The sequence below is a fragment of the Anser cygnoides genome, chromosome 12 (assembly GCF_040182565.1).
Source record: "Anser cygnoides isolate HZ-2024a breed goose chromosome 12, Taihu_goose_T2T_genome, whole genome shotgun sequence".
Lineage (NCBI taxonomy): Eukaryota > Metazoa > Chordata > Aves > Anseriformes > Anatidae > Anser > Anser cygnoides.
In genome coordinates, this window is record NC_089884.1 from 6934710 (window position 1) to 6961297 (window position 26588).

The 26588-nt window shown below is 36.9% G+C and overlaps 1 protein-coding gene across 2 annotated transcripts in view; it reads left to right on the plus strand.

Moving 5' to 3' along the window:
• Nucleotides 1–26588, plus strand: part of ADAMTS18 (ADAM metallopeptidase with thrombospondin type 1 motif 18) — a 188539-nt gene that overhangs the window by 54140 nt on the left and 107811 nt on the right. For both annotated transcript variants that reach the window (XM_067004174.1, XM_067004173.1), the window contains exons 3-4: nt 3769–3921; nt 6290–6391. The gene's annotated coding sequence lies outside the window, so the exon portion shown is untranslated. The remainder of the gene's footprint in view (nt 1–3768; nt 3922–6289; nt 6392–26588) is intronic.

Below are 26588 nucleotides of genomic sequence, written 5' to 3' on the forward strand. Positions count from 1 at the left end.
TGCTGTTTTCAGTTTTTAGATACTACTGGTCACATGTTATTTGTGAAGAAGTTTCATGGCTTTCTGTCTCAAAAAACGTACTAAAAAATGGAATTGTGGTATGCACTAGAGCAAAAAGAATGAGCCTAGTCTTAGGAAAGAAGGCTGTATAATACAATTATGTACTTTACATCTGCACCCCTCTTCAGACAGTTACAGAAAATGTTATGGGAAATGACAGATATCTCAAGATCATGTAGACTTCAGTGTACTGCCTATTTTGAGAAATTCAGCACAAATCAGTAAAAAGTGTAGTGAAATTAAAAGATCTGACTTGTCCATAGTAGTAAAACTACTGTCCTGAAACTGCTTGCCTTCCACAGTTTGGGTTGACTACCTAGAGAAGAGTTCTTACCAGAAGTGCATCTCATGTTGTATGGGCTATGGAGTAATGGGTATGGGGTATGGGGTATGGGACTTAACAGACAAGTTTGATGGAAGATAGCTGGTCAAGACCTTCATGAATTTGCAAAGCCTGTTTCTACAGTACAGTTAGGGAAACGTTCAAAATGGGCATAACACCTATTACTGTACAGTACTGCCACTTAGATCTCTTAACCAGTCACCCAGTGCAGGATGGAGAGCAGCAGGATTAACAGACTCTTGGAGGTTAGAAATCCACATTGTCTTCCACATGCTCTTGCAGTAAGAACTTCTATTCTTTTCATAAAGTTTTCTTTCAAGGCAAAGCTCAAGTAGTTAGAAGAGGTTTTGCAATCCATTAGTGAGAAGAAGACTATGAGAAGTTTAGAAATGAAATGGTTTGGAAGTTGACGCAGTGCTAAAACATCACATCAAATAGCATTTCAAAGCTATGTTTGTAAAACTCTGTGCAGGTGCTTGGATATCCTAAACTGTCTGAAATGATGCTACATTTCTTCATCTAGATATCTTAATCTCTGCCTTCTAGGGTAGTCATTTGCTGTAATCAGCAGTTGCAGATTGCTTTGTTTTCTTAGTACTTGCAGAATTGGTAGATTGTTCTCCAAATCAATGAGGAATCAGTAGATTTGTGGACTTGTGCAATTATGCTAGCATGTTTAGTCAAAACAGTTCACCAGGGTGGGATCCTGATGTCATAAAATTCTAATTATCAAATTAAGAGTTAGAAACTCAGTTAAAACCTTTCACAGAAGACTAAAGAAAAAGGCTAGATGAAAGAAAATGAGTGACACTCCCCTGGGATATTTCAGCACAGCATCTGGATTTCTGTGACTTGCAACCAGAAACAAAGAGACTACAGTAATGTTAGAAAATCCAAATATTGCAGCTGGATCTCAAGGATTAAATTGTACTGTTTCATTCGTGAGAAGAGAAGTATAGACTGGGAAATTTATGGGAAGAGCCATGAAGGCTGGGAGCTAAAAAATGAGTAATAAAATGAACAATATCAGATCCTGTTAAAGCACTGATATCTGAAGATGCAGTGCAAACTCACAACTGCTTCTTGAAGATTCACTACTATTGTGAAGAGAAGCATTGCTCTGATCACTGTCAAAACAGCCTGAGGATTTTTCGGCCCACAGCCTTGTCTTTGAAATGAAAGAGTGCTATAGTGGACTGACTTGATTGTTGACATGCTATTTAAGAAAAGAATGGGGAGAATATTTCCTGTAGATTTTGACAATTTGTGATAACATGTAAGTTAACTATTGTTGGCCCGTGTAATTGGAGAAGGTTAAAATCTGTATTTCAAGTAGTCTTCAAATTTCACAGAAGTCTGGTTTTAACCATTTTTATTTGACTTTCCATTAAATATATTCATTAATAACTAAGGCAGTTATACATGCAAAATTTGTAATTAACTGGGAGTGTTTGCAAACTTTTTGGAGAATAGATGAGAAAACCTATGTGGGAAGATACTGCAAAGTAGTTGTTAAAGAGAAATACTCACACCTATTCCAGCTGCTGGGTGCAGATGTTTATACACATCAAATGTTTGCTCTCTCTTTCTTTTGTTTTTACACTGCAATGGACTCAACCTCAAAGTGGAGAGAAAAAAGAAAAATAAGAAAAAGTTTAATTTCTAATCAAAAATAATAACTAAATGCTTCATTAAAGCATAAAGATGATGAATGTGTCATATTTAGTAGGAGATGAGGGGAAAATGTTATATTCAGATGAGAATTTTGACGTATCCTGCATGTAATGTGAGAAGGTATTTATCCAATTGATCGTGAAGCTAGCAGATACATCTCTGTGACAGATATAGTCTGTGACAATAAGCCTTATTGTTCCTCACAGAGGTTCTCATTTGTTATTTTCCATTATTTTGTTGGAATAGTCCTCAAAACCTGTAAGATAATAAAAACATTCCAGTTGAACCAGATGATGAAGATGATGGTGTTCATAGGACAGATAGAGCAACATCATCCCAAAACACACTTTTGTATCTGAGAATGTGGCATCCTCTAGGATGGCATGTCTAAATTTATGGCCTTTAAACTAAAAACACTAGTTATTTTTAAGTTGTTAATGTGGTTATAGTAGTTAAACATATTAGAAGGGACAACCACAGCATATTATAGTCACTGAAGCACATTCTAAATTTGCAGTGTAAAATTTTAACATGTGGAAGTACTGCAGAATCTTAGCATCAAGAATAGCTGTTGTTCAGTGATACACCCAGTCTATTTTTCCTCTGTTTTGTTTACAAATTGCTGGGACCAACTTGTAAAGAGCTCTGTTCTCTTACGTGGTGTGTGATCTGTTTTTTTTTGTTGTTGTTGTTGTTGTTGTTTTCCTCAGTTTCCCCCTCTCTGAGAGGTGGGATAATTGATATCTACCTTTCTTTCAAAAGACCAGAAGTACTTGTGAGACTCAGGAATGATTATGGATCATTGCATTTGAAATAATTTGACAAATGAGTCTTTGTGAACAGTTAACAGCTCAGATTGCTTTGGTTTGGCACATACAGCAGATAGTATGTTTCTGCTCCCTGGTGAGCTTGACTCTTCGAAGCAAGACCAGCATGAATGCTCCTTTATTACTAACTGAAGATACATTAAATACAAATCTCTCTGCAATATTAACTCAGAAGTCAGTCTTTGTGCTAAAACAACTTTCAGTAGATTTGTTTTAAATGGTGGCAAACTTCTGACAATCACAGTGAAAAGTATACACCTTTTTGAACTGCGGAGACTTTTTTGCCATATTTCCCAAGTGCTGATCAGAGTTCATAGCAATATACAATGAAGAAATAGGCACTAGTCATCTAAACACATTTTTGCATCATAACATGCACATGGTAAATACAAAACCCAAAGTTTTTAAACTTTAAATAATGTACTTCCATGCAGCCTAAGTGCTTTTTATCCCTTAGAAATCATTTCCTTTAGCTTAAAACCATGGGAATTTGTCTTTTCTCACTTGCCAAAGCCACAGTACAGAACAGCCATCAGAAAGTAATTAACACTGTCTGTCTTTTCTGATTAAATTAAACAGATGTAAGGTATATGTCTAGGGTAGAGGTTGTTCTTGCTAAATGAACCTCATTAAAACAATAGAGTTGGTATCTTTCACCACATTCATTTAGTAATGAAAAATTTTTTCTTGTTCAAATTTATCTTAATGCTAGAGCAAACACAGTTACCTTCTTGTCATGATCATTCTTTCTTATCCAGTCAGAATTTTTAAATATCAAGAAAGAAGAATGATCATAAAACTGAAATTTAAACAGAACAACAGTTCAGATCAGAGATCAATGAAACATCTGTGCTTCCTTTACAGACAGTGGAGTTCCTCTTGGCTGTCAGAAGGCACGTAGACATATGAAAGCGCTGCACACTTCCGAATGCTGTATCTGTTGAGAGAACCAGTGACTCTGAGGACAAAGAGAGCAGAAGGACCTACCCACTGACACACCAGAGAAGTGATCATAATGTAAAGTAAAATCTTGTCCTGCTGTATGGGGGGTTTTGTCAAGTATTGCCGAATAAGGCCCAGGAACACTTAAGGGGGATTGGGCCTCAATGGGCTAGTGTGTGTACACCTCTTTCTCTCCGTGTATGTGTATGTGTGTATGTATCTGAACTGGATTCCAAAATCTCAGTAGTGAATAGTTTTTGAACGCATGGTGATACACAGGCAACAATCTATGCCACATTTTAAACTGTCTGCGGGGCCAAAGACAGAATGCTTTAACGTGCACAGAGTCTCCGTTGTATCTCCAGTTAATCAGCATGCCCATCAGTCTTGCCCAACTGCTTGTCCATATGTCAGTCGCCGACACTGTCATGCAAATAAAGCAGCCGAGCTGTCAGTAAGGGTTACTCAGTTCCACTCAAACAATTAAACACACTTTTTGTCATATACTGTGTTGGAAAGAATATAATCATGGAAACTAGAACTGTATATAATTTGAGCAGATGGAAAACTGAACAGTAATAAAGACTGCAGTGTCTTTATTGTCATATGTTTTAGGTGCAATTTAGCATTTCAGCATAGACATCCATTAAGTTATTACAACATGGTAGTTGCTATGAGCTATAGTTCGTTTTGAATTTTGATTATGCTAAGCCAGCTTCTGCATGTTTTAAATGGTGTAAAGAATTTTCCAGAAATGTTTTGCTTCAAGGATATGGTTTTTGCTAAGTGACATGAGCTGGCAGTTAATTGCAAGGGGATTGCTAGAGGATCATAAGGCAAAGAAGGAAATAATGTAAATAAACCACTTCCACTTTTCCTGTTGGACACTGATAATGACCTTGCTGTTGCAATTTTGCTCTGTGTCCTGTGCAGGAGTACAGATTCACGTTGTATAGGAGTAGAAAACGACTTATGTAGAAGGATTAGACTTTCTACAATATCCCAGCAGTGTTCCCCACCAGCAACAGCTATTTCCCAGTCTTAATGTCTTAATGATTCTCGGGTGTGCTGGGTGTGCTGGAGAAGGCTTGTGGCCAAAGTGCTGGCTGCACTCCAGCAGTTCCTGTCTCCAGCAGCTTTCTAACCACATTTCCTTGCCAACAAATTTCTTATGCCATTACATGAAGGAGGGAAGGGAAGGGTATGCTGCAGGCCATTAGAAGCAGGTGTGGCCCTAGAGTCTAACAGGAGTAATTAAGAGCATCCTACGGTTTCTTCTAAACAGTTCTGGGAACCCCTTGGGGACCCCACCTGTTCTAAGGGAAAACAATGGTGGCTTACAGTAGTTTTGCCCTTTTATTTTCCACTTAGATGTGTCAGATGGAGTTCTTGTGTGTCTGAGTGTGTGGCTTTATTCTTAGGCATTTGTGAGACTTACAGTGTATTTTGGACACATCCCACTGAGCTGTTTATCTTTGTGTGAACTTAAAAAAACAAAAACAAACAAAAAAAACCCAGCATGAAAACAGGTAGATAACCTGATTATCTAAATTTTATCCTGATGAATCTGGGAAGAAAGCTTAAAAGCTTTAATAAATAAATAGAGATAATTTGGAAATCAAAACCCTTTATGTTTCTTTATGATCTTTCCTAGTTAAGTCATATTTATACAACCAAATCCATAGAAAATGGGCAGAAGTCGTCATCACAAGAAGTTACTTAGATTTTTGCAAAGTTTTATCAATTTTACATATTCTGTTGAGTTTCCTTTAGAAGTTGATAAACTCCAAATCTATTGTTAAGCATACATTTTCTTCGTATCCCATGTTAGCATGATCCAGTCTGCTGTGGTAAATGGTAATCCTTGTTCAGAATCTCGGGAGACATATATTTAGAATTGAAGGAACAGAATTTCATTATCTGTACATGAAATACAATCCAAATCCTATTATTCAATTAACTTGGTTTACTTTAATACAATAAAGTCTTTTGTCTTCAGTCAGTTGTTTGGTGGAAAAAATAATTACTTAATGTAAGGTTGATATTTATCTGAAAGCTGCTAAGTGAGTCTCCTAATATTCATGACAACAAACTGTAGATGAAGAGACTTCAGATAAGCAGTAGACTGCAGTTTATATTAACTTCAGAAAATGCTGTCACAATGCTCCTTAAGACTAAGAAATGTAGCTCCTCCAGACAGCTAGCAATGACTTGCAATAGAATAGAGACAGCACATTTAAATGTTCTCAATCTCCTTGCCACAGCATTAAAAATAATTCTCTGAGCAGAATTCACATTATTCTTACTTTGCTCTATTACAATTTTATACTTACATTTTACCTCAGCCACAGCTCAACACCTGTGCTGAGTCTAAGCCTCTCAGCTGTCTAAATTCAAGTATTTTTGGCCTCACTTTCTGAACTTTTTCTTGATTTGCCTGTAGATAACACGTATGCTGATGTCAACATGAGCTGCAGGTATCTTTCTGCAACTGTATTGAAATCCCTGTCCTTGCTGTTAGAAGTGGATCCAGACTGGTTGTAAGGTACTGTACATGTATTTCATTGGTTCTGTGACTTCTAGAATCTATGTTTGGACTGGACTCTACTTTTGTTTTACCAATTAATCGTTTTCAAATTCAAAGCACTAGTAACAGGTGACACAAACAGGTGACTGGCAATTACCAAACACAAACTCTCTCTTGCATCTGAATTTCCAGAAATCATCATTTAGCTTGAAGCTCAGTAAGCTTCATAGGGCACATTTCCCTTTCTTTAACCAGCTGCAAGTGAAAGCCTGAGAAAACTGTCGATTTTGCTAAAAGCAAGATTAATTTGCATAGGCAAAGCTTTAATCATGTATACATTCTGTATATATGTAGTTTGCGAGTAGGTTTGAAGGTGGTGGACCAAATCCACATGTTGCTGTTCCACCACAATTGACTGTGGTGGATCTCTGAATCTAGTAGTAAAGAAACTAATAACTTGGTTTAGTGCTCATTTAAATGACTCACAATCACACAACTAACACAAAATTAAACCCTAAGTTTGGAGGTAAAGCAATTATTGAGGTACCACCCCTGGGACTCGGCAGCTTCTGGATTATTTCACATAGGTTAGAAGGAGGCAAATGCAGTTCACTACTGACAATGTAAGATGGCTCTTGGGAACATGCATTAAATGGGAACATATCCAGATGTTGGACTCCCAGATGTGTGAGTCATTGTGGAATAATCATCCAATCCATCAGTTTGTGTAAAAGCAGGAATGAAAAGAAAAGGCAAACAATATAAAAATGTGAATTGGAACTTGAAATTCAGTGCACTGTATGATACAAAGATGGTCCTGTCAGTATACAGGATACTGGCTGTATCATGTCTGGGAAGCTCTGTGTAAGAAAGTCAGTGTTATTAGACAAGGAAGGGAAGGCAGAGTTTAGCTTCTCACTTGTGTATTGATGTGTAACAACAGTAAACAGAAATGAACTATGCAACACATGAATGACGGCCTGTCCAACTTGCTGAAAATCAGATCCCTTCTTTGTTTACAAGCTGTGCCACAGAATCACTATAGATTAATGGCATTTAGAAATTAACATTTCCATTGAGTATTTTTATAAGTGATTGTTTTCTAATTTGTACTTTCTTAACCCGTTGCAGTCACATTTGATACAATACAAATACAAATACCTGTAGTTGAAAGGATTTATAAACAAAAAACCATGATTGTACTTTCCTTGACCTAATATTTACATAGAAAGTTTTTAATTTTGACATGACTAGACAGATGCCAAATACCAAATGCTTTTAACTAACATTCATACACAATTAGTAGTCTTTGTAGTTAATCAGGGCAGAAAATTGGAGACAAGGGCCTAAAACAGGCTTCTCTCAGCCTTAATGTCCACTCTGCAAAAGTATAAACTTCTCTACTCTTTGGACAATTTTCAAAATGGCTCCTGCACATTTCAAAGATGACAATTACTAATGTAGCCATTCAATCAGAGGTCTGTCAGTCTTTGAAACCCTGTCATTATTTATGCTTAAAGGCAGGAAATATTAATGAGGTTTGATTTCACCAGTCTCCATAAGACTACTTGCACAGAATTCTCTTCAGAATTTAAATTCGTGTTTTGTGTTTATTTTCCAAAATATAAACTTAGATATAAAACATGAGAAAGCAGTAGCTGAGATATGATATCCTTAAACAGTTTTAATATTCTTATCAAGCTTCTCAAATAAAATCCACAGTCATATCATTGTAGCCTATTTCTGGATGTACATGGTTTTAGGTCTCTAACATGCTGTTTCAGGTCCATGGAATAGAAACACACATTCTGCTTAAGAAGCACTTTGGAGTCCTGGTATTTCAGTTTAAGTATTCTCGTACAAATTATAAAACAAAAGCTATATTTATTTGTCTTCTTTCTCACAGAGTTAATTTAAAGACACTAGAGTTCAGTCAGCAAAACCTAACATATCTAATAATAAAAAATTTAATTGGAAATTTTTTAAAAGTGTTGGCAATGAATTATTAGATTCGCATCTGAAATATTTTGCTGTGCAGTTTTTGTGTGAGAGAATCTTAGAAGGTTTTTTGGAGTTCAAGTTTTTTATTGCTTTTTCACCGATACTTTTTTCATCTTTCAGAATGACTCACTTATCACTCACCAATGTGATTTAGCAGTTAACATTCTGACTCCTAGTGTTTCCTAGTCCAATCAAAAAGGTCAGAGAACAATACACTGCTAAAAAGTCCAATGTAATTAGGTTACTCGAAATGTAAATTATAGCTACTCGAGTTGAAATGAAATGTAGTTAGATTGTTGTCCATGTAGTAGTCATTACACATTTCTGAATTTCATCTTTTAAAATGTGGATTTAGTGTGTTTTTAGATTAATAGCTGAAGGATTTTCCATGTGGCTAGTCCTTTTGCACAGATTTGGCTTTAAGCTGGGATCAGAAGAAAAAACATAATCATGTATAAGAATTAATTACAGCTTTAGCGGATAAGCTAACTTTAAAAGATACAGGCAAATCTGTACTCATCAAATAGTGATTTTTTTCAAGCTCCTTTGTTGATTGTCTTTGTTGTGGGAAAGTATGAGAGACATTTCAGGAATGACAACCTGATTGCAAAGATAAGTACCAGAAAAGATTTGATCATGTCATTGATATTGATGGGAAAATATAACTCAGGGTTTCATGGGGATTGACTTGATGGGCAAGCTAAAGTGCATGTGTAAGGATTAGGCTTGTCAGTGGGAAACACTGAGTCTGGTCATTACAGTTGGCTCATTTATGGTACAAAGAGGCAAGTGCACATAAGTAAGTCTTTGGTTCTTACTGAATAAAACTGAATGATTTCAGGCTAACTGTGATCTTAGTTCAGAACTATCCAAAAGGAGAAGTGATTAGTGACAGCACAATGATACAAATGCATCTGCATCTTGAGATGCCTTGGGATAGTCCGTCCCAAATCATGAGTTTATCATAGAATTGATAAAATAATGTGATCCCTTTTTTCCAAAGTTAGTGAGGAAGTTAATGACTTTGGTTTATAACACTACACAGCAAAAAAGAAAGTTCTCAACTCAATGGGAAAATGCATGTGTTAACTGTCTGGTTTTCTTCTTTCCATGAAGAATGGATTAAAATTTTTCTATCTATCTGGCTGCTGCTCTGAGAGGTGAAGCAGAGATGGTACAGTCCGTGATGAAAGGTTTCAGTGATTTTGAACCATCTTTGAAATCTCCTGGCTATGTTCTTTGCTGAGGGGTAGAGAGACTCTCAGTCCTAAAAGGCCAGCCTCCAAAAAGCATTCCCAATTACACCACCCCCCTCTCCTAACATTTCTTACTGTTTGTCCAGTCAGTGCCGCCAGCTGATGCCCAGGTTCTGAAATAATCACTCCTAGCCTTTTTCTTCTGGAAGGGAGTTATGATAGCTTTATGCTTAGTTGTCATAGAGCCTGCAATTTTGCATAGAGCATGCAAAATGAAAGGAGAAGAGATAGAATATGAACATTCAACCATCTCTTAACATACAGATTTGAGTTATGTCACCAAGTTGCAACTCCATTTTGTTTACACCATATTCTCAGTGCCATTCTTTCTACTTAATCAATTGCAGAATCATATTTTATTCTTCACATGCTTTGTTATTACTGATTTTATTATAGTTCAGAAATATGTAATTATTTATACTACCAATACGGCTCCATTGGGAAGGGTATTCTGCACTATTTGGTGTGTATCATAAAACCTGTAGTCCTCAGTGATTGTTCCATTTGTTATCAGTAATTATTCAGTAATGACAGAACAATAAGGGTGGTTTAATTCTCAAAACACAGAAGTGTTTTTAATCTGTTGCAATATAAGAAAACTCTGGGTTATAAACAGGATTCCTTGTTCCATGCAAAGTGAGGTCTTCAAAACTGACAGGACCTTCCAGAGTCCATGGGTATGGAGAATTTTTGAAAACAAAGCTTAACAAAAGGAAACTCAGTTTTCTGCTTGGGCCTGGTTATGTAGTTCCTTTCTCAGCCAGAACTCTAAGTTGGGTCTGATTTATTAGATATATATTTGAATGAGTTCCCTAATAGGAACAAGGAAGTCAACAAAATGTTGTTGGTTGCTGTTGCACAAGTAACTCATTTCTAAATTATGTGCAAACCCAGAGTCTTGATAAAGCTGCTTAGTATAGGTGCACCTACCTTTAATCATGAGTGAGTTCCTGTTCACTAGTCAACTACAAGGGGTCATAAACAAGTCCAGAGGATCTTACTGCCTCTGTGCTCCTGCAAGTGCGTTTGTACTCACGATTACAAAGAATAATGTCTAAAGATCAAAGTAAAAGGGTAATTTTCAACCTTCTAGTACCCTACAGTGGAGTCAATGACATGAATAATTCAATATATCACAGGCATGCCTTGTAAAAAACAGGCAGAGGAAGTACCTTTGTGATAACGGCCCTGCGTCAACGTGTCTCTTTGCCCAAAGTGCACCAGGATTGAGAGCTTTTGCTTTGCTATTTTAAATCAGTGTTCTTTTTGAAGTTTTCAAATAGTTTTATCCTAGAGATTACAGGAACAATGGTACCTGTGTTACACTACATCACAGCAGGACTCTGAAGGGGTGAGCATATAGCTGAAGAGTTATATTCTAAGAAGCTATCAGAAGTAGACTGAAATGGACAGTCAACGGCCACCCCATCCTCTCCAATGTTTCCTCATACTCCTTTGACTTCCCAGAAAACCAAAACCAAGCAGATCCATGGCTTCCGATCACATGTCTGGAGATACTTTCAGATTCCTAGATACTTTCTGATTCCTTTCAATAACATAGAAAAGACAGGAGGGAATCTCTGTTACCTCCGTAATTGTGAAAATGGGTAAGAACAGTTATCTTAAAAGACCTACTGACCTGGGTATGATAAAGAGATCATATTAAATTTACTTCAGCTCCTCCTCTACACTCTGCCTTCATTTTAATCCGCATTGCTGATGTACATATTACGAATGTTGCACCAAATTGATCTAGTGCTCTGGCACAAGAGAAAAATAATGCAAAAAAAAAAAAAGTTGATGAAGTTCTTTCTCTGTCTTATTCTGTCTTTTGAGATCTTGGCATGCTATTGACATGCAGAGAGAATATGTAGTCAGATGTACCTTCTCTCCAAGAACAGGCAAATGAGCATGCTCTGCAGTTAAAGAAAAGGCTGGCCCAGGAAATTCCTTAATAATAATAATAAATTCTCACAAGCAAGGAAGCAATTTTTTCTCCATAAGAATAAATTAATTTAAAACATGTTGTAGGGTGTGTCCCACATGCTCTAATGGGTATGTCAGACACATGACATTATTTAGTATTACACAGCACAAGGCATCATCTTTAAATTAAAGTGTTGGATAGCCCATATTTTTTCTTGACATGTAGCAGATGCCATTTGCTTACATAAATCTTGAGATGTGATTGTTAAGATACAAGAATAGGCACAGTACTGAACACAAAATATTAGACTCTGCTTTGCAAGAAAAGCTGTTCATTACAAGGAGAAAAAGAGGCTGAACTGTACAAATTTTAATGCCAGTTTTAGGCAGCTCCATCAAGCAGTGCTTTCAAATTGTCATCCTTCTCTTTAAAAGAAGGTGAGACAAGTTTTGCTTGAAGTGCTGGTCAAACTAAAGGAGCAGAAGTAAAGGCTTTTCCTTTCATCCTCCCTACCAGCTGGATTTTTATAAAGCTAGCCACAGTCTTTGAACATCATCCTCCTGGTTCTCTAAGCATGTGCAAGAGAACTCCAGTTGCTCGTAGTCAAGAGCCAAATCTTCCAGTTTAAGTACAGGAACAATACACAGGACAAACATTTCAAACAAAATATGTGAGCATGGAAGGAGCAGAACATCAACAGGATACAGCATGCTAGATCTCATACTGCATTGGACTGAAGGGAAGCCAAAGCTCTGGGCAGTGGCTGTTTCTCAGGAAGCCAAAGAGATGGCCAGATTTTAGCTACGGAATTAAGTGTTGCTCTTGAAAAATGAAAAGTGAATGATCTACAATTCTAACACCATCAGGACTATGCTATATTGGTGAAGAAGTAAAGCATAGCTGTGGCTAAAGGAAATGAGTACTGGCGTTCACAGTGCTGAAGAGATTGCTCAAGAGGCTTTTAAGACTAGCTTTTGTGAAACAACCCCATTGACCTCAGCTGAGTTGTATGAGTGGTACTGGAATGAAAATTCAATGCTGTTTCTTTTTGAAACTGTTTCTCCTAGAGTTGTCCCCAAAATAGTAAAGGTTTATTCGTTAATCAACTTTCATTAATAAGGCTGATTTCTTCTTTTTTTCCTCTCTCTTTTTCCTTTCTTCTACTTCTTTTCATCATTGCACACATTGCCTCAGGCATTTGCATGTTCACTAATCTTTTCAATATTCATAAATTAAAGTCATACATAAATAACCTATGGGCAAGTACTTACCCATTCATGTATTTTTTCAGGGTGAAGTACAGACCCTTTCTGATATGATGAAGAATCTTTGTTCTGTACTAATAGCCATCGCACATGGCACAGACACTTGACTGTACTCCGTTAAAGTGTGCTCCCAGTCACTTTGCCAGGCACAGATTCAAAGTTGACACTAAAGAGGGGAAAAAATGATCACAGAGAGTCTCTAGGATGTTCTTTAAGATGGAAAAGAAAGGAAAAGAAAAGAAAAGATAATGAAGGAAGAAATGAAGAAAGAATAAAGAGAAGAAAATGTTAACAGAAAAAAAAAAACACAAAAAGAAAGCAAGCAGTCATAGGATTTCATTTGTACACATTATTCTTGTAAAAGAAACTGGTAAATAACCTTCACAAAAAGTACGAAGAGAGCACTACATACTGTACGCATCATACAATAAACTTTTAAAAGTCCACTTCAAGTCCTTGCTAAAACAAGTTTAGCAGTGTACAAACAAGCATGCTTTTAGCATTGCAACACCCAAAACTGTTTTATAGGTCTTGTGGCTTGGACCTCATTCTTGGTGGGGGTTACTCTTTATTTCTTATCCAGAGTGTTCACATCTTTGTGGTGTCGGCAACACAGACCCATCTTTACAAGACCAGCAAGAAAAAAACAGCAATAAATCTGAAATGTGTTTTCAGTATGTCTATAAATCTGAAATATTTAAATATAAAACAGTCCTTTCCTTTGAAAACTTTGGATTGGAGCTTACAAAAGAATTAAATACAATATTTTTATTCAAGATGATCTGAACAAAGATGAGGCTAATTTTTTTCCAATCTAAAATGTAACCTTGAAATTGAAGGACACTGAGAGAATTGTTACTGAGGGAATTGTTGGTGGTTTGTCTCTGTGGGACTGAAGCCAAAACTGTTCTTAAAGAAAGAAGTACAATTCACCAACAAAATGATGTGTGCTATAAAGATACAGTGAAAAGGTCATATGTTTAGGTGCTAAACCTAAATAGTCACAGAAAGATCTCTCTTCTCTGTCTGTATTTATCATCTTAGGTGTAATGTTCTTCTGACAGGTGAATACAGATTCCTGTAAGTAATCTGTAAGTCGTTTGGGAGATTCATATGACTGGACATCTGTGCTGTATTTTTTTGCTGAACTGAGATTTTAATCTCCTATGTTGATAAATGATAGTATTTTTAAAACAACGTGACCCCTAAAGGATCAAGGGTTCATTGTGTCAAGCACCTTTAGACTGTTCAGCAGTTTTCAGAGCCAAAAACAGTTTCAGGCCAGTGAAAGGATGGTACCCAAGACAGAGTGATAAATAGATAACTGGGGTTTGAAAAGGAGGAGAAGAAAGACCCATACAAAGCTAACTACAAAGTTAGGTGGATTTGAATAAATAAACAACTTCAGAGTGCAACAATCTAGAGTGACCAGAGAAGGGAGAGGAATACCTGGGTGGTCATTCGCATGTTATCAACAAAGTGCAGCACCTAACTAATCTGGAAGTGATAAATATGGAGACTGAAGGAAAAAACAGAGTTTAAGAAAAAAGAATTCCTCAAAAGATTCAAAGTCAAAATCTAAATTTTTAAGAATGGTAGAGCAGCCCCTCATGTTCGTTTGCCTTCTCTCATCTCTGTGTGTACCTGAATGCCATGAATTCTCTTCTGGTGAGTGTATGTTTCAGGAAACTGACCACACAATAAAGCCCTTCTTTCTAATACAACTGTACTATGAAGTATAATCCTTTGATGAATGGGAAATACATTACATCATCTCTTCTCTGAGTCATAAACCATAGAGCATGTGTGTACGTACCTTCCAAGAGGTACTGCACTTCCCAGCGCAAGATTCTAGTTAAAAAAAATAAAGTCTGTGTTCAGATATCTCACCTGACCACCAGCATATTTAACCTCATCTGCTTAACACACTCATTCTTCAGTCAAAATACAGACTGGTCACTTGTCTTTGTCCCTGATCTTGTGAAAACCTGGTAGAGAATTTGGCAACAACAGAGGACATGCATAGTTCCATATTTTTTCCCACTTACCTTGAGGCAGCCACATCATATGTATGAGTTAGGTCCGTAGCAAATACATAGGCTGCCTATATGGATAATGGATAGATATTTCCAGAGGTCAAGTCAGCCCACCTAAGGTCTGGATGTGGGCCACCAAGGCGTTCCAGTTTTCGAGAATTTTAACAGCAACAGCTTCAAAATATCAATGCAGGATTCATAAGCTGCACATAGACAGATTCCACAAATAGTCACACAAGGCCAACCCACACACCCAAATGGATATTTCCCAGCTGCTGGAGTGAGTGGGGTCCCCTGCTGCTATCTCTGTCTGTCTTAGCAGCTGGGAAGGAGCTTCCTGCTGCTTCAAGGGCAGTTGGTCTTTTTTTCCAGTTTTAGAATGGAAAGAATGAAAGATCCCTAAAGCATTCTCACTATCTGAGAAGAGTCCTTAGCCACCGATACTTCAAGAAGAGAGTAGGTCTTACCCTTTAGGGAAAGACCCGTCAATGGCCTTGTGTTATATTCTGCTGCCTTAATTTGATTTAATGGGGACAAGAAAAGAAAACAAAGGGAAAAAAAGAGTTGATATTGAACATAATATTGAAAGTACTGTAGAGGAGCTGTCACTTAAGTTCAAATCCTAAAAGACTGAGTGAATTGAATAAACAATTTTTCTGACTATGGTGAGTCAAATCCTGGAGAAGCATACTAACAGATACCATGCCAGCATAAAGATTTAAGGAAATCACTTTATGTTATTACACAATAATTATATTAATAATTGTATTGTTAGTACAATAGTACTGAATTTTAACTAAAGTTGATCCCCTTCAGAAATTAACCCAGTTTTTCTTAATAGCAGTTGTGGCTTTTTGTAACTACATTCATATTAGTCATCTTAGAGATACAAATACCTCTAATTAGCAAAATGGCAATAAATGGCATATTAGGTTAGTGGCTGGAAGTGTGTTGTTCTTTCAGCTCTGAGCAAACTTCATGTTGCTACATTAGTTTTCAGAATGATTGCATATAGTAGTTTGCCAGGACAGCTTCTCTATGTACAGTTCTACAAGTGCTTCTGTACTCCAGAAAACAAGAAATGACAGGAATATGTTGTAAAAATGTATCCTCTCTGTTGGGAGGTTTTTTATTACACATACATGTAGTCCAAATAATTTTAAACTTACATTTCCACCAAGGCTCATCTTTGCTTTAACAAGTGTTTTTTATTAACTGGAATGATGGGTTTTTCGTTTTGAACTGAAATCTCCTTTTTGTGTTTTCAAAAGGGCATATATCTGAAGGCTTATTTTTAAAAGCTGAAATGCAATATGTTGAAAAAGCAGTTGTGAACTCTTTTTCTGTAATTGAAAAAATACATGCATTAGGCTTTAAAGTGTGAAGAATGATACAGCTACTATCTGTGCTGACTCAGGCCAACTTGCTTCCATGCTGGTATGACCTTCCAAAGGAGTTAGAAAAATCACTTGAGGAGAAGAGAATGTCTGTGTAAAAATGTGAATCAAAACTTTTCATCGCTGCATGCGAAATATCAAGTGTAATATATGTTATCATTTTGATCTTAACATAGCATTTTTCTAGTATTAGTGATACAGTCCAACTACACAAGTATCCTAAAAGAATACTTTTTTATAGTTGCAAATTATGCAGTAATAAATCCTTGTTTCTTAAAAATGTAATGAGAAGCAAGTGTCATTGCAACTGTGTTACATTACTATAATACAACACATTTGTATGGTATTTGGCTATATGGTTGTAATACCCAGATCCAAATGTATTTTTCTTTATGTCTAACTAGTACTTAGTGATCAGAATGGCGATGGTGATCTGAATGGTCATAAGAAAAAATTTGTATTGGTCAGCCAATAATTTTGGTCAGTTTTTAAAGACATCTAGTCCACACTGATAATAATACCTAGACAGACTTGCTATTCTGAAATGGTTTTAAGTGAACTTCCTGCCCATGCATAACTAAGCTTAATTTAACTTAGTCATAGTCAACCATTTCAGTAAGAAATGAAAGAAATGTGTGAACATCACACGAATGTATAGCCTTGAGTACCATATTTGTTAAGTAAGCAGTTATGCATTTCAAAAAGTTACATAATTTTATTTTAATATTTTTTTCTGAGTAAATAATTTAATCTCATTAAATGAATAAGACAAGGTAAATAGACATCTAATTGATGATAACCAGTGTCTTTTTTCAAACATACAGGAGAGAAGGGATAGCACTGCTACATCAAATATTTTTAGCAGTTCCATAAAATCTTTCTCAGATATGACAGTATTTGGCCTGTGTCACATGGTGTCATGGTGTTGGGGGTTTGTCATATGGTCAATTACTTGCCTACAGGTCTTCGTATCTACAGATGCTATGATGCTTCTACAGATGAGGGACTCTGTGTGGAAGACAGGTGATCTGCTGGTCAGCTGCAGACCATTTGCAATATTCTCAGTGACATGTTCTCAGTGGTTATAGTTTGGGATTGCTTCATTATCTTATACATTGGTTAGTATTTCATGTAAGCTTTCAAGTGACTCCACGTATTTTTCCACTAAGCTCCCTTTATGTAGTTCACTGCACTGTTTACCTAATGCCCTACCTCCTGATTAATATAATTCCTACTTGCCATACCTATAACTTTTCTGTCTTTCTTCAGGAAATCAAGGAAACCACAGGACTAGTACAAGATCTGTAGTTGTCCCCTTTGCCTTTCACAGTGTCCTAGTTTTCGTGGGCCATTGTTAATCTTCCATAGATATTTTGATAAAGTTCTTGTCCTTATATGCTGGAAAAATGGGGTATTGAAATTCCTTCCCAGACCACTTCACCGGTGTCGATTGTTCTTGGACTTTAGCAGTTTCAAAAATCAAAAAAAAAAAAAAAAAAAAAAAAAAAAAAACAGAAAATATCACACATATGTGCAGTCCAGAAACAACACAAACCTAGACATTTTCGTGACCAGGACCCCAACCGATTCCTCTGAGTAAGCAATAAGGAAGGATATCATCATCATCATCATCATGCTGTACCCAAGACTGCACCATCTGTTTCCTTAGATTCATACTCCATAATCTAATGGTCAAGATCAATGTACATTACCATTTTGCTGTAGCATCTGTACAGCTGAGTGAGTGACATAATGCATCCCCGCCAAACCCCCTTCCTTATGTTGGACCATTTTGTCTTGTAGCACCTTTTATTATTTTGACTGCTGTTTTCTTCTTGTTTCAGGGAATTGACAAAGCCAATTCACTAAATAAATGTTAGGAATGTCCAGTTCCAATAGACTGACAATCTACATTAAAGTTGTATAAACTATGTTTTTTTAACTAAATAGCTAAAGTATCACTTTGTAGGTAGCTTGTACCTTTTCATCGATTGCTCTGCAAGAGAACAGTTTTTTTGTGTTTCATAACTGGAGCTCGTCAAGTAGTGTAAATTTTGTTTTGTGAAAATGTACACAAATAATTTTTTCCATAGGCTATTCCTCTCAAAATGCAGTTGTTTTTCGCCTATTGTCTTGTTTTAAGCCAGTGTCCCTCTCATCTGTCACACTTACCATAAGCTGTATGTCTTTGTCCTGATGGCTCTTTCCAGACTATTCCCTCTCTATTTCTTAATGCTCACTGGTGAAGAGGCAGCAGTGCCCATCCTGTGTAACACTTCACCTGCTCCTTTTTTAGGTAGTTGTTAAACAACTTTCAAATACATTTATGCTGTCCCCTGGGCTACTTCTTCCACATGGAAGGAGCATTCCAAAACCTTCTAATGGCAGGTTGGAAACAAAGAACTTCATAATCTCCTAATAATACAGTCTACTGTATTACCTGATATCTACAGTGAGCAGTGATGACAGCATCTTCAGTAGTGGGTGGAACTGTGCCTTCCATGCTAAACTACAGTCTTGTGCATATGTTGCCACTGCATGGGGGTCAGAGGCTAAAAGGATGTTGAGGCCTGCCATGGATATTCCTTGCAACCTCCCAGTAAATCCTGGGATTTAAGCAAATATTTCTGTATACTTGATCAAAAAGAAATGCAGTCCTTGAACTTTCACTCTTTGGTCTGACTGTTCTTGTTCCTAATTCAGGCTAGAAGGACTGGTTGGCAGCAAACCATTCAGACCATACAGGCGTATTTCTTTTCCGGGGCTGAGGTGACACTGTCTGAAACCACCTGAAGTCAGTAACACTGAAGTCACAGTGCAGGCTTTTGGATTGTACTGGAGCCTGATGGCTGCTTGCACAAACAGAGAGTGTCTCTGAGATCTCTGTAAGTATCAGACCAGAACTGCTTTTGCTAGTAATTGCTGGCTTGCCAGACAAAGAAAGGTGACTCACTCAGACGATGGGGAGAACTACAGCTCTCCTGTAATGAATTCATTATTAACACAGTGAGAGACAGAACCAAACAGTTTCAAATTCACAAATCATCTGTCTTTTTACTAATATCTGTGGGTTTTGGCACCTCAAGAGCAGACCCTGTCCCCTGGAGAGACTCTTTCATAATGCTTAATAATGCATCTGTTATTATGAGAAGGATGTTGAGGGTTTGAACACAGCAGCTCAGCTGAAGCAGCTGTTGCTTCAGAAACTGCAAAAGCTAGAAAGAAAAAAAAAAGACATTTAAAATTTTTAAATATATGCTCCCATGTGGTCTATTTCTCAGCTGAAAAGGGGGCCTTTGCATTGCAGCTGCCACCTGTTTGCAAAAGGGGAAACGTTATAAAGGGTTCTCCTGGAGCTGCACTTGGCTGCCCATTTCAGGCCACAGCCAAAGCCAACTGTTCAACACTATCGTAAAAAAGTGAATTCAGCTATTCCTCCCTGCCTAGATTTCTCATGACCCTGATCTTCCACAGGGGCTGACAGTTATAGTGAGTGACATGGTTAATCTTGGCCAATGGAAAGCCCAGCAATCTGCAGAAACAGATATAATTATCTGGCTGATGATAGGTATTTGATTCAAAGTGCTATGGGAAACAACAGTTATGATTTCACAGAAAAATGAAGTGTTGGTAACCACAACAGAGGGCCATATATCAGCCAGGTAATGACCCTCACCCTGCAAGTGGGAACTGCTGTAGGCATCCATCAGTTTTCTCATAGGGTGTCTGGACCTGCCTGTTTGGATACGATAGCAACACTGAGGCTACACTATATATAAAAAGGGACTGACACATCTTTAGCAGTTAACAGCTTTCTTGAAAGGATGTCAGGAGAGCATCCTGTGGGTATGGTGTGTATGTCTTTCAAAGTACTTTACTGCATACAAGCTAACTAGCATATTGTATACCTACCACTGCTTTTACTGAATGGCAGATATTTACTCTAGATTTTACCTCCCCTTTCCATCCACTTTCTCATATTAGGTAACACCATACTCCACAGCGAATACAACAAACTCAGCTGTGACTTTTAAGGAGCAGTGAAAATCAGTTTCCATAGAATGTCGTGTTTGAAAGCTGTTTCATATAGGTTTTTATACCTAACTTCTTTAAAAATGGAATGGAAAAAACAAACCATAATTCTTACAGTAGTTCCCTTGGTGTTTCAAAAGTGTAAATCAAAGGCAAGTTTTGCACAAAAAAAGAAGTGTCTGTTAACACAGAGAGTGATGGAATTCTGCATTTGCCACAGTGATATGCAGAGAGCAATGGGAGTCCTATATATTTGAACACATTTCTAGTACTTTCTAGAACTAAAGAGTAAGTGTCCTGTCCCTATTTGCATATTATTTTATCTTCCTTGACTCCTCCAATTAACATGCAGAGCCATGCTTGAAGTTATGACTTTTGCAGACATACGTGGCTTTATACTGACAAAAATTGCATCTCAGAAGAAAAGTAGGGGAAAGAAAAATGTATAGCTCAGCCCATTACTGTATGCCAAAGTCTAAAAATGGTTTAAAACAGCTTCTTAAATGATCATACTTCAAACAGCACACACAAGTTGTTAGGCCAGAAATGTTAGGCTTTTCTGTTCTTCCCCAAACTCCCTCAAACAAATGCGCTTAAAAAATATCAGACAATTGTCGGAGGAAATGCTAGACAGTTTTCATCCAGTCCCAGAGTTGCCAGTTCTCACAATAATAGGATTTTTAAAATAATTCTAGTTTGTAGCTTGAATTACAATAGATTCCTAGTTCTTATTTTCTTTGTTAATGGTAACTTCCTTATCCTTCTATCAGTGGAAGGAAAAATGTAAATGTGAACCTTTAAGGCTATAAATACAGAAAGCGTGTTTCATAATACTGTTTTAAAAATATGATGTTTAAAGTCAGCTCCTTGATTTTGGAGATCTAACGCATTATGCTACAACAGTACCAATACTGCTATCTAATTCAAGATAATAGGTACTGTTCTAGAATCAACACTGCCTCCCAGAATAACTTAATGCTCATGGTGCATACACAGGCTATGTGCAAACCAAGGTGCTTTTACTACAGAACCTAAAGGTACATGTGAGAAGAAAATTGACCCTTTATGAACTACATATAATTTTATAAGACAACCCTCAAAATAATATTAAAAATATCCTCTAAACAGGTCATATAAATGCTGTACAAGAAGACATTACAAGAAAAAAGTGTATGACGGTTTAAGACCCAGTGCACACTAAAAGGGTTTTGAGTTAGATTTCTGGTCAAGCGTCCTCTTTCAGTACAGACAAATCAAATAGACTTTTAGTACATGGCATGTTTGTATCTCAAATGAGATATAGGAGTATAATTATATTAGCATCAGGAATCACATACAGGGATCTAGTGTAAATTATTTTACTACCATTATCAGTTTAGATTAGGTAAGCAAATTTTGTGCATTGTTAACTATGAAAGAAGTGTATTGGCTGTGAAAGAAATGTATATTTGGAATTTTTCTGGAGTCAACGAAGTTGCATAGGCTGCATTCCAGTCAGATTGGTAATGTGTAGTTTCCAGAACAAATTGATGTCTGAAAGGTCATGTAGATAGCTGATGCCAGCTGTATCATTTGGTTGTATCCAGGCTGAGGTGTGTCACAACCACACTGACAGTGCAGAAAAGTGTTGAAGGGAGATTATTTTAATAAGCAGCATGGAGAAATAATCCAAGTTTTGGGGCCAGTTCTTGAATTCCGATGATAGGATCTCAGAAGAGCTGTTCGTGCTGCTCTGTGCCTGGCAGAACATTAGGTGAGGTCTTGTTCTGCCCAGCCCTTGCTCCTGCTGCACACTAACCACCTGCTCCTCCGTGGGCACAGGAGCAGCCAGAAGGCTGCTGGGACAGGGCATGCTGTCTGAACGGCTAATCCCAGGCTTTTGGGAAGAAAATGTTATGGGCCAGGTGGAACTATGCTGCTCTATGTCTGGTTTGTGAATAAACTGGAATTGCTGCACCATTTCTTTTCACTGACATACCATATATTAACTGTCTCATTTTGTTGGGAAGTAGAGAGCGCTTGTACTGCAAAGACATGAAGAAGCAATAAAGCATGAAGTACAGATCTGCATATAGGAGGATTAGACTTTTGTGCAACAATGAAATACTGATTTATAGTGCCTGGTAACAATGTTTGTACATGAATTTCTGAACTTAAGCAGTTATTGACATGGAGAACATAGTGGGGTTAAATAGGACCCCATAATTGCTGAGGAGGAATTCCAATTTTCGGCTATTTATTCTTCCTTATTAGTGTCAACTCTTTCATGATAATCTGCTGCTATTTCTTCCTAATCCCTTCTAATATTAAGATATATTAATACGTATTATATATTTTAAAAAAAGCACGGCAAGCCAGAACTACACATTTACTTGCTGTGTAGTTAAGTCAAAACTATGTAGATACATACCTATATACTTTTTGTCTTTTCTGTACAAATCTCTCCTTAAAAAATGTAATTATATATACTGATACATATGTTTGTGTGTGCACAGACACTAAGAGTTGTGCAAAATGGCATAGCATCATTTTAAAAATAAATTGTAGAAAAATCAGACTACTCTGCTAAATATTTTTGCATAACCTAGAAATACATTTATGCAGAAGATTAATTTTCCATTCCTGTAGGGATTTTTGCATATGCTTAAGTAATTACATCGTAGATAACCTCATTATGATCAATGGGTTGCTACCAGGGTTTATTTAAATATGAACCTACATCTGCCTAGAATTAGGAATAGATATTAATTAAAAGATAAAGAACAGTAATTTATTTGAATGGATGCTCATCTTATTGAGAACATTTGATCACACTATAGAAAATGTTTATCCTTTTCTATGTGGCATTTAAGTCCATTGGAAAATGAATATATAGTGGAAATCTTGCTGTAACAAATGTATTGTATACTTATTCATTCTAGTTAATACTGAGGGTTGGGAGGATTGTTTTGTTTTGCTTTTTGCCCTAAGGTTGGTCTAGGGATTAATCAGACTTGCTGGTTTATTTCCATATCAAAGTTAAGTAGTAAATATTTTATTAACAGATGTCTACATCAAAAACTTCCATTTGGATACCAGCCCTCAACATAAAGTCTTATTACAGAACACGAACAGCTCCTGTACAGCAATTATAATTTTCATTGTTCTCAGAGAGGAACCCACCATTGCCCCTCTTATGAATGTTCTTACATATTTCCTCCGAAGAATAATTGCAAAACAATCAGAGCACATCTAGACGGTGCTCAGCTGAAAACTTATAAATCACTCCTCTCAACATTTTTCATCAGTGTTTGATTTATGATATGACCGAGTGCTGTAATGACACAGGGATCCTAATTTGTAATCATCCATACAGTAGAATTCAGAATCAACATTATGGAAAAGCAAAAGAGTGCTTTCAGATGAGCTGATTAAATTTACTGAAGGAGAACATACTGTAGACAATCACTCAAATACTGCAGAATGTGGTTTTACAAGCTAACGTGGAAGAACTGTTTGTGTTCCAGTAAAAACTGAAGATGAGGTAAAAATTCAGTTACCCATTACTAATAGTTTTGGTTTTATGTTGGTCATTTTGGTAAGGAGTACAGGATCTAGCAGAAACTTGATACATTGGAATATACACTGTTGCATATACTATGCATTGGACTACAGCAGTGTTTTTGGGAGGCTATCCAGATTAATTCCTTTTTGAAAGTGGCTTTCCTCTCTGAAAACAAATATATAGAATGAAGCAGCATCCCTGAAGACAAGCAAAACCATGGAATCACCTCAGTTAGACACTACAACGGCCAGTTAAGTAATTTATTTCATGCCCCTGGATAGAAGCTTACTTCATTCTCTGTGAATGGAGATTGATTCAATATAATTATTCTCTCTAGAGCGTTAAGCAAACCAGCCTTAAATGTTTTAAGTGATGTGGCTTTTATCACTTCCTTCGGACAATATTTTCATTGTCTAATAGATCTCACTCTGAATTTTCTTCTGATATTCTGCCTAAATTGCTCAACCACATAGCATTATCTCTTACTCTACTTAGTGAAAATTTCTTATAACAAGCCCTGTCAATTACTGTTGCCGGGAGCTGCTGGTTCAAATTTTTCAGTAGAGATCATATAGCTAAAATCTTTCGTCAAAGAAGGCATTCTCATAGGTATTAAAGCATTTGGCATAAAAGCGGGTGTATATATTTATATATATATTTCACAGATCATTTCAGTTTCTGATCCTATAAAATAATCCTTAATTCAATTATAAGGACCCTATCTTTTATAACTAATGCAAAACTGACTGAATGATAAGGAAGATACCCTATTCTGGTAGCACTGTGGTTTGGGATGCCAGTGGGAAAACCTCCTGCTGAGTATTGAAACAGCTGTCACCGAGTGCCATGATTTGTCTACAAGCATTGTTCATCTCCTGCAGCTGTGGGCAGAAACAGGTCTTTTTCTGTTCTGGCATTCATCAGGATTCATGATTGCTCTGTCTGCTGGCCATAGGATGTTAGAAAAGCAATCCTGCTTTCTTGATGAAAACGGTAAATGAGCCAGGAAGCCTGACTGCTGGAGAAGGAAGGGAGCTGGGAAGCTGCAGGCTAAGATTCATGCACTTTCAGATTTCCAAGCAGGAGGGGCTGATGGCACTTGACTGTATTGGCCAAGTTAACACTTGGGAATATCAGTTATGAGTGGAAAGAAGAGCTGACGACGGCTCATTGAAAAGGGTTACACTGGCTTTCAGGAATAATCATGTTCAAGTTTGCTGATTAAATTAACCTATAGTTGCCTGACTCAAAGCCCCATGTGCATATCCACCATTATTACCCACATGCCGTTGATGCTCTTTTTTTTTTTTTTTTTTTTTTTTTTGCATCGGCTGACATCAGACAGACCACAGTCTGAACTTAACTATATAATTTGCATTTTTGTCAAGTTCAGTCCACAATAAATGTTCAAATCACCTCATTCTCTTGAATCTTTACCTAATACATCTTAAGCATGATGTCAGTGAGTTGGGCTAATACTTTGCTTTTGTACTCAGCCAGCAAAACATTATGTAGACCCAAATTGTGTGCCAGTCTGAAAGCTGCGTAGCACAGCATAAGCAGGTATTGCTCACTAGCATTAGACCTTCAAGTTTACTTCCCCATAAATCCCTTCTGCTACTTGATGTACAGCATCACTCATATTTGAAAGGTTTGTTTTGCTGAAATCCTACAAGGAGAAGTATGTTGGCATATGCAGGTGCAGTGAATGTAGTAAAGGTTAGGCAAAGTACCAGGACTTTTTTGGTATTACAAGTTTGGCAGAACCAATGACTAGTATATAGGCAGACCCTCAAGTTAGATCTGCTCTCAGCTAAACTGATCTTTTGTATCTCATGCTTCAGCTACTGAGGGTTGACCGAGATAGATGCATTTAGAAGCTTGTCACATAATTGCATGGGATGGTAGAAGAATTCCTGACATATTTTCTTTCCCTTGGGATGGCAACATCTGCATTAGAAAATGTTTTCAAGTGGATTTCTGTCATGCTTCCTACAGACTCTTCTGTTAAGACTTCGTGAAATGAAAAAGAAAAATAGAAAAATTGTCCAATATGCAGGATGATTTTTATTTCTATCCTCTCTCAGACTAGTAAGATATTTGCAAAGGGCAGATGTAAATTACCTGACATAAACACCAGTTTTAATACAAGGTTTGTATGCTTTTGTCCTGCCAGGTTCTGAAGTGATGAAAATTGGCACAGCAGAACCATGAGTGTGCTCTGTGAAATTAATCTAATTTGCAACATTCTCTATAGCTATTGAATATTCTGAACAAAATCACTCAACTACATATTTATAAGCAGAGTTGCATTTATTCCTTTTTTTCTTCCTTTTTTTTTTTTTTTTCTGCTCTGATGACTCCTGTAATACTTCACTATTGAATACTTCTTTATGAATACTTTACTGTTAAACAAAATCAGTTGCACATCCTGTTCAAGAGATTATCTTGAGGGCATGTGGCTAAGATGGTTAAATTACTCAGTATAAGAAATGACTGATTTTCCAAGGATTGAACAGTTACATAGTGTTGTAGGACAGGAGACATATGGCTGATGAGATTAGTATAAGGAAACACACTTTTAGTGCAATGTTTAAGGAGACAAGTGGAGCCAAGACTGTAGTGCAGCCCACTTGTTTCTGGGCAGTTTCACCAACTTATCCACCAATAAGAATGAATTCAGGTACACTCTTTTTCATTCAATTAAACATAATAGATTTAAGAATGTAAATATCCACAAATAATACAGAATAATAA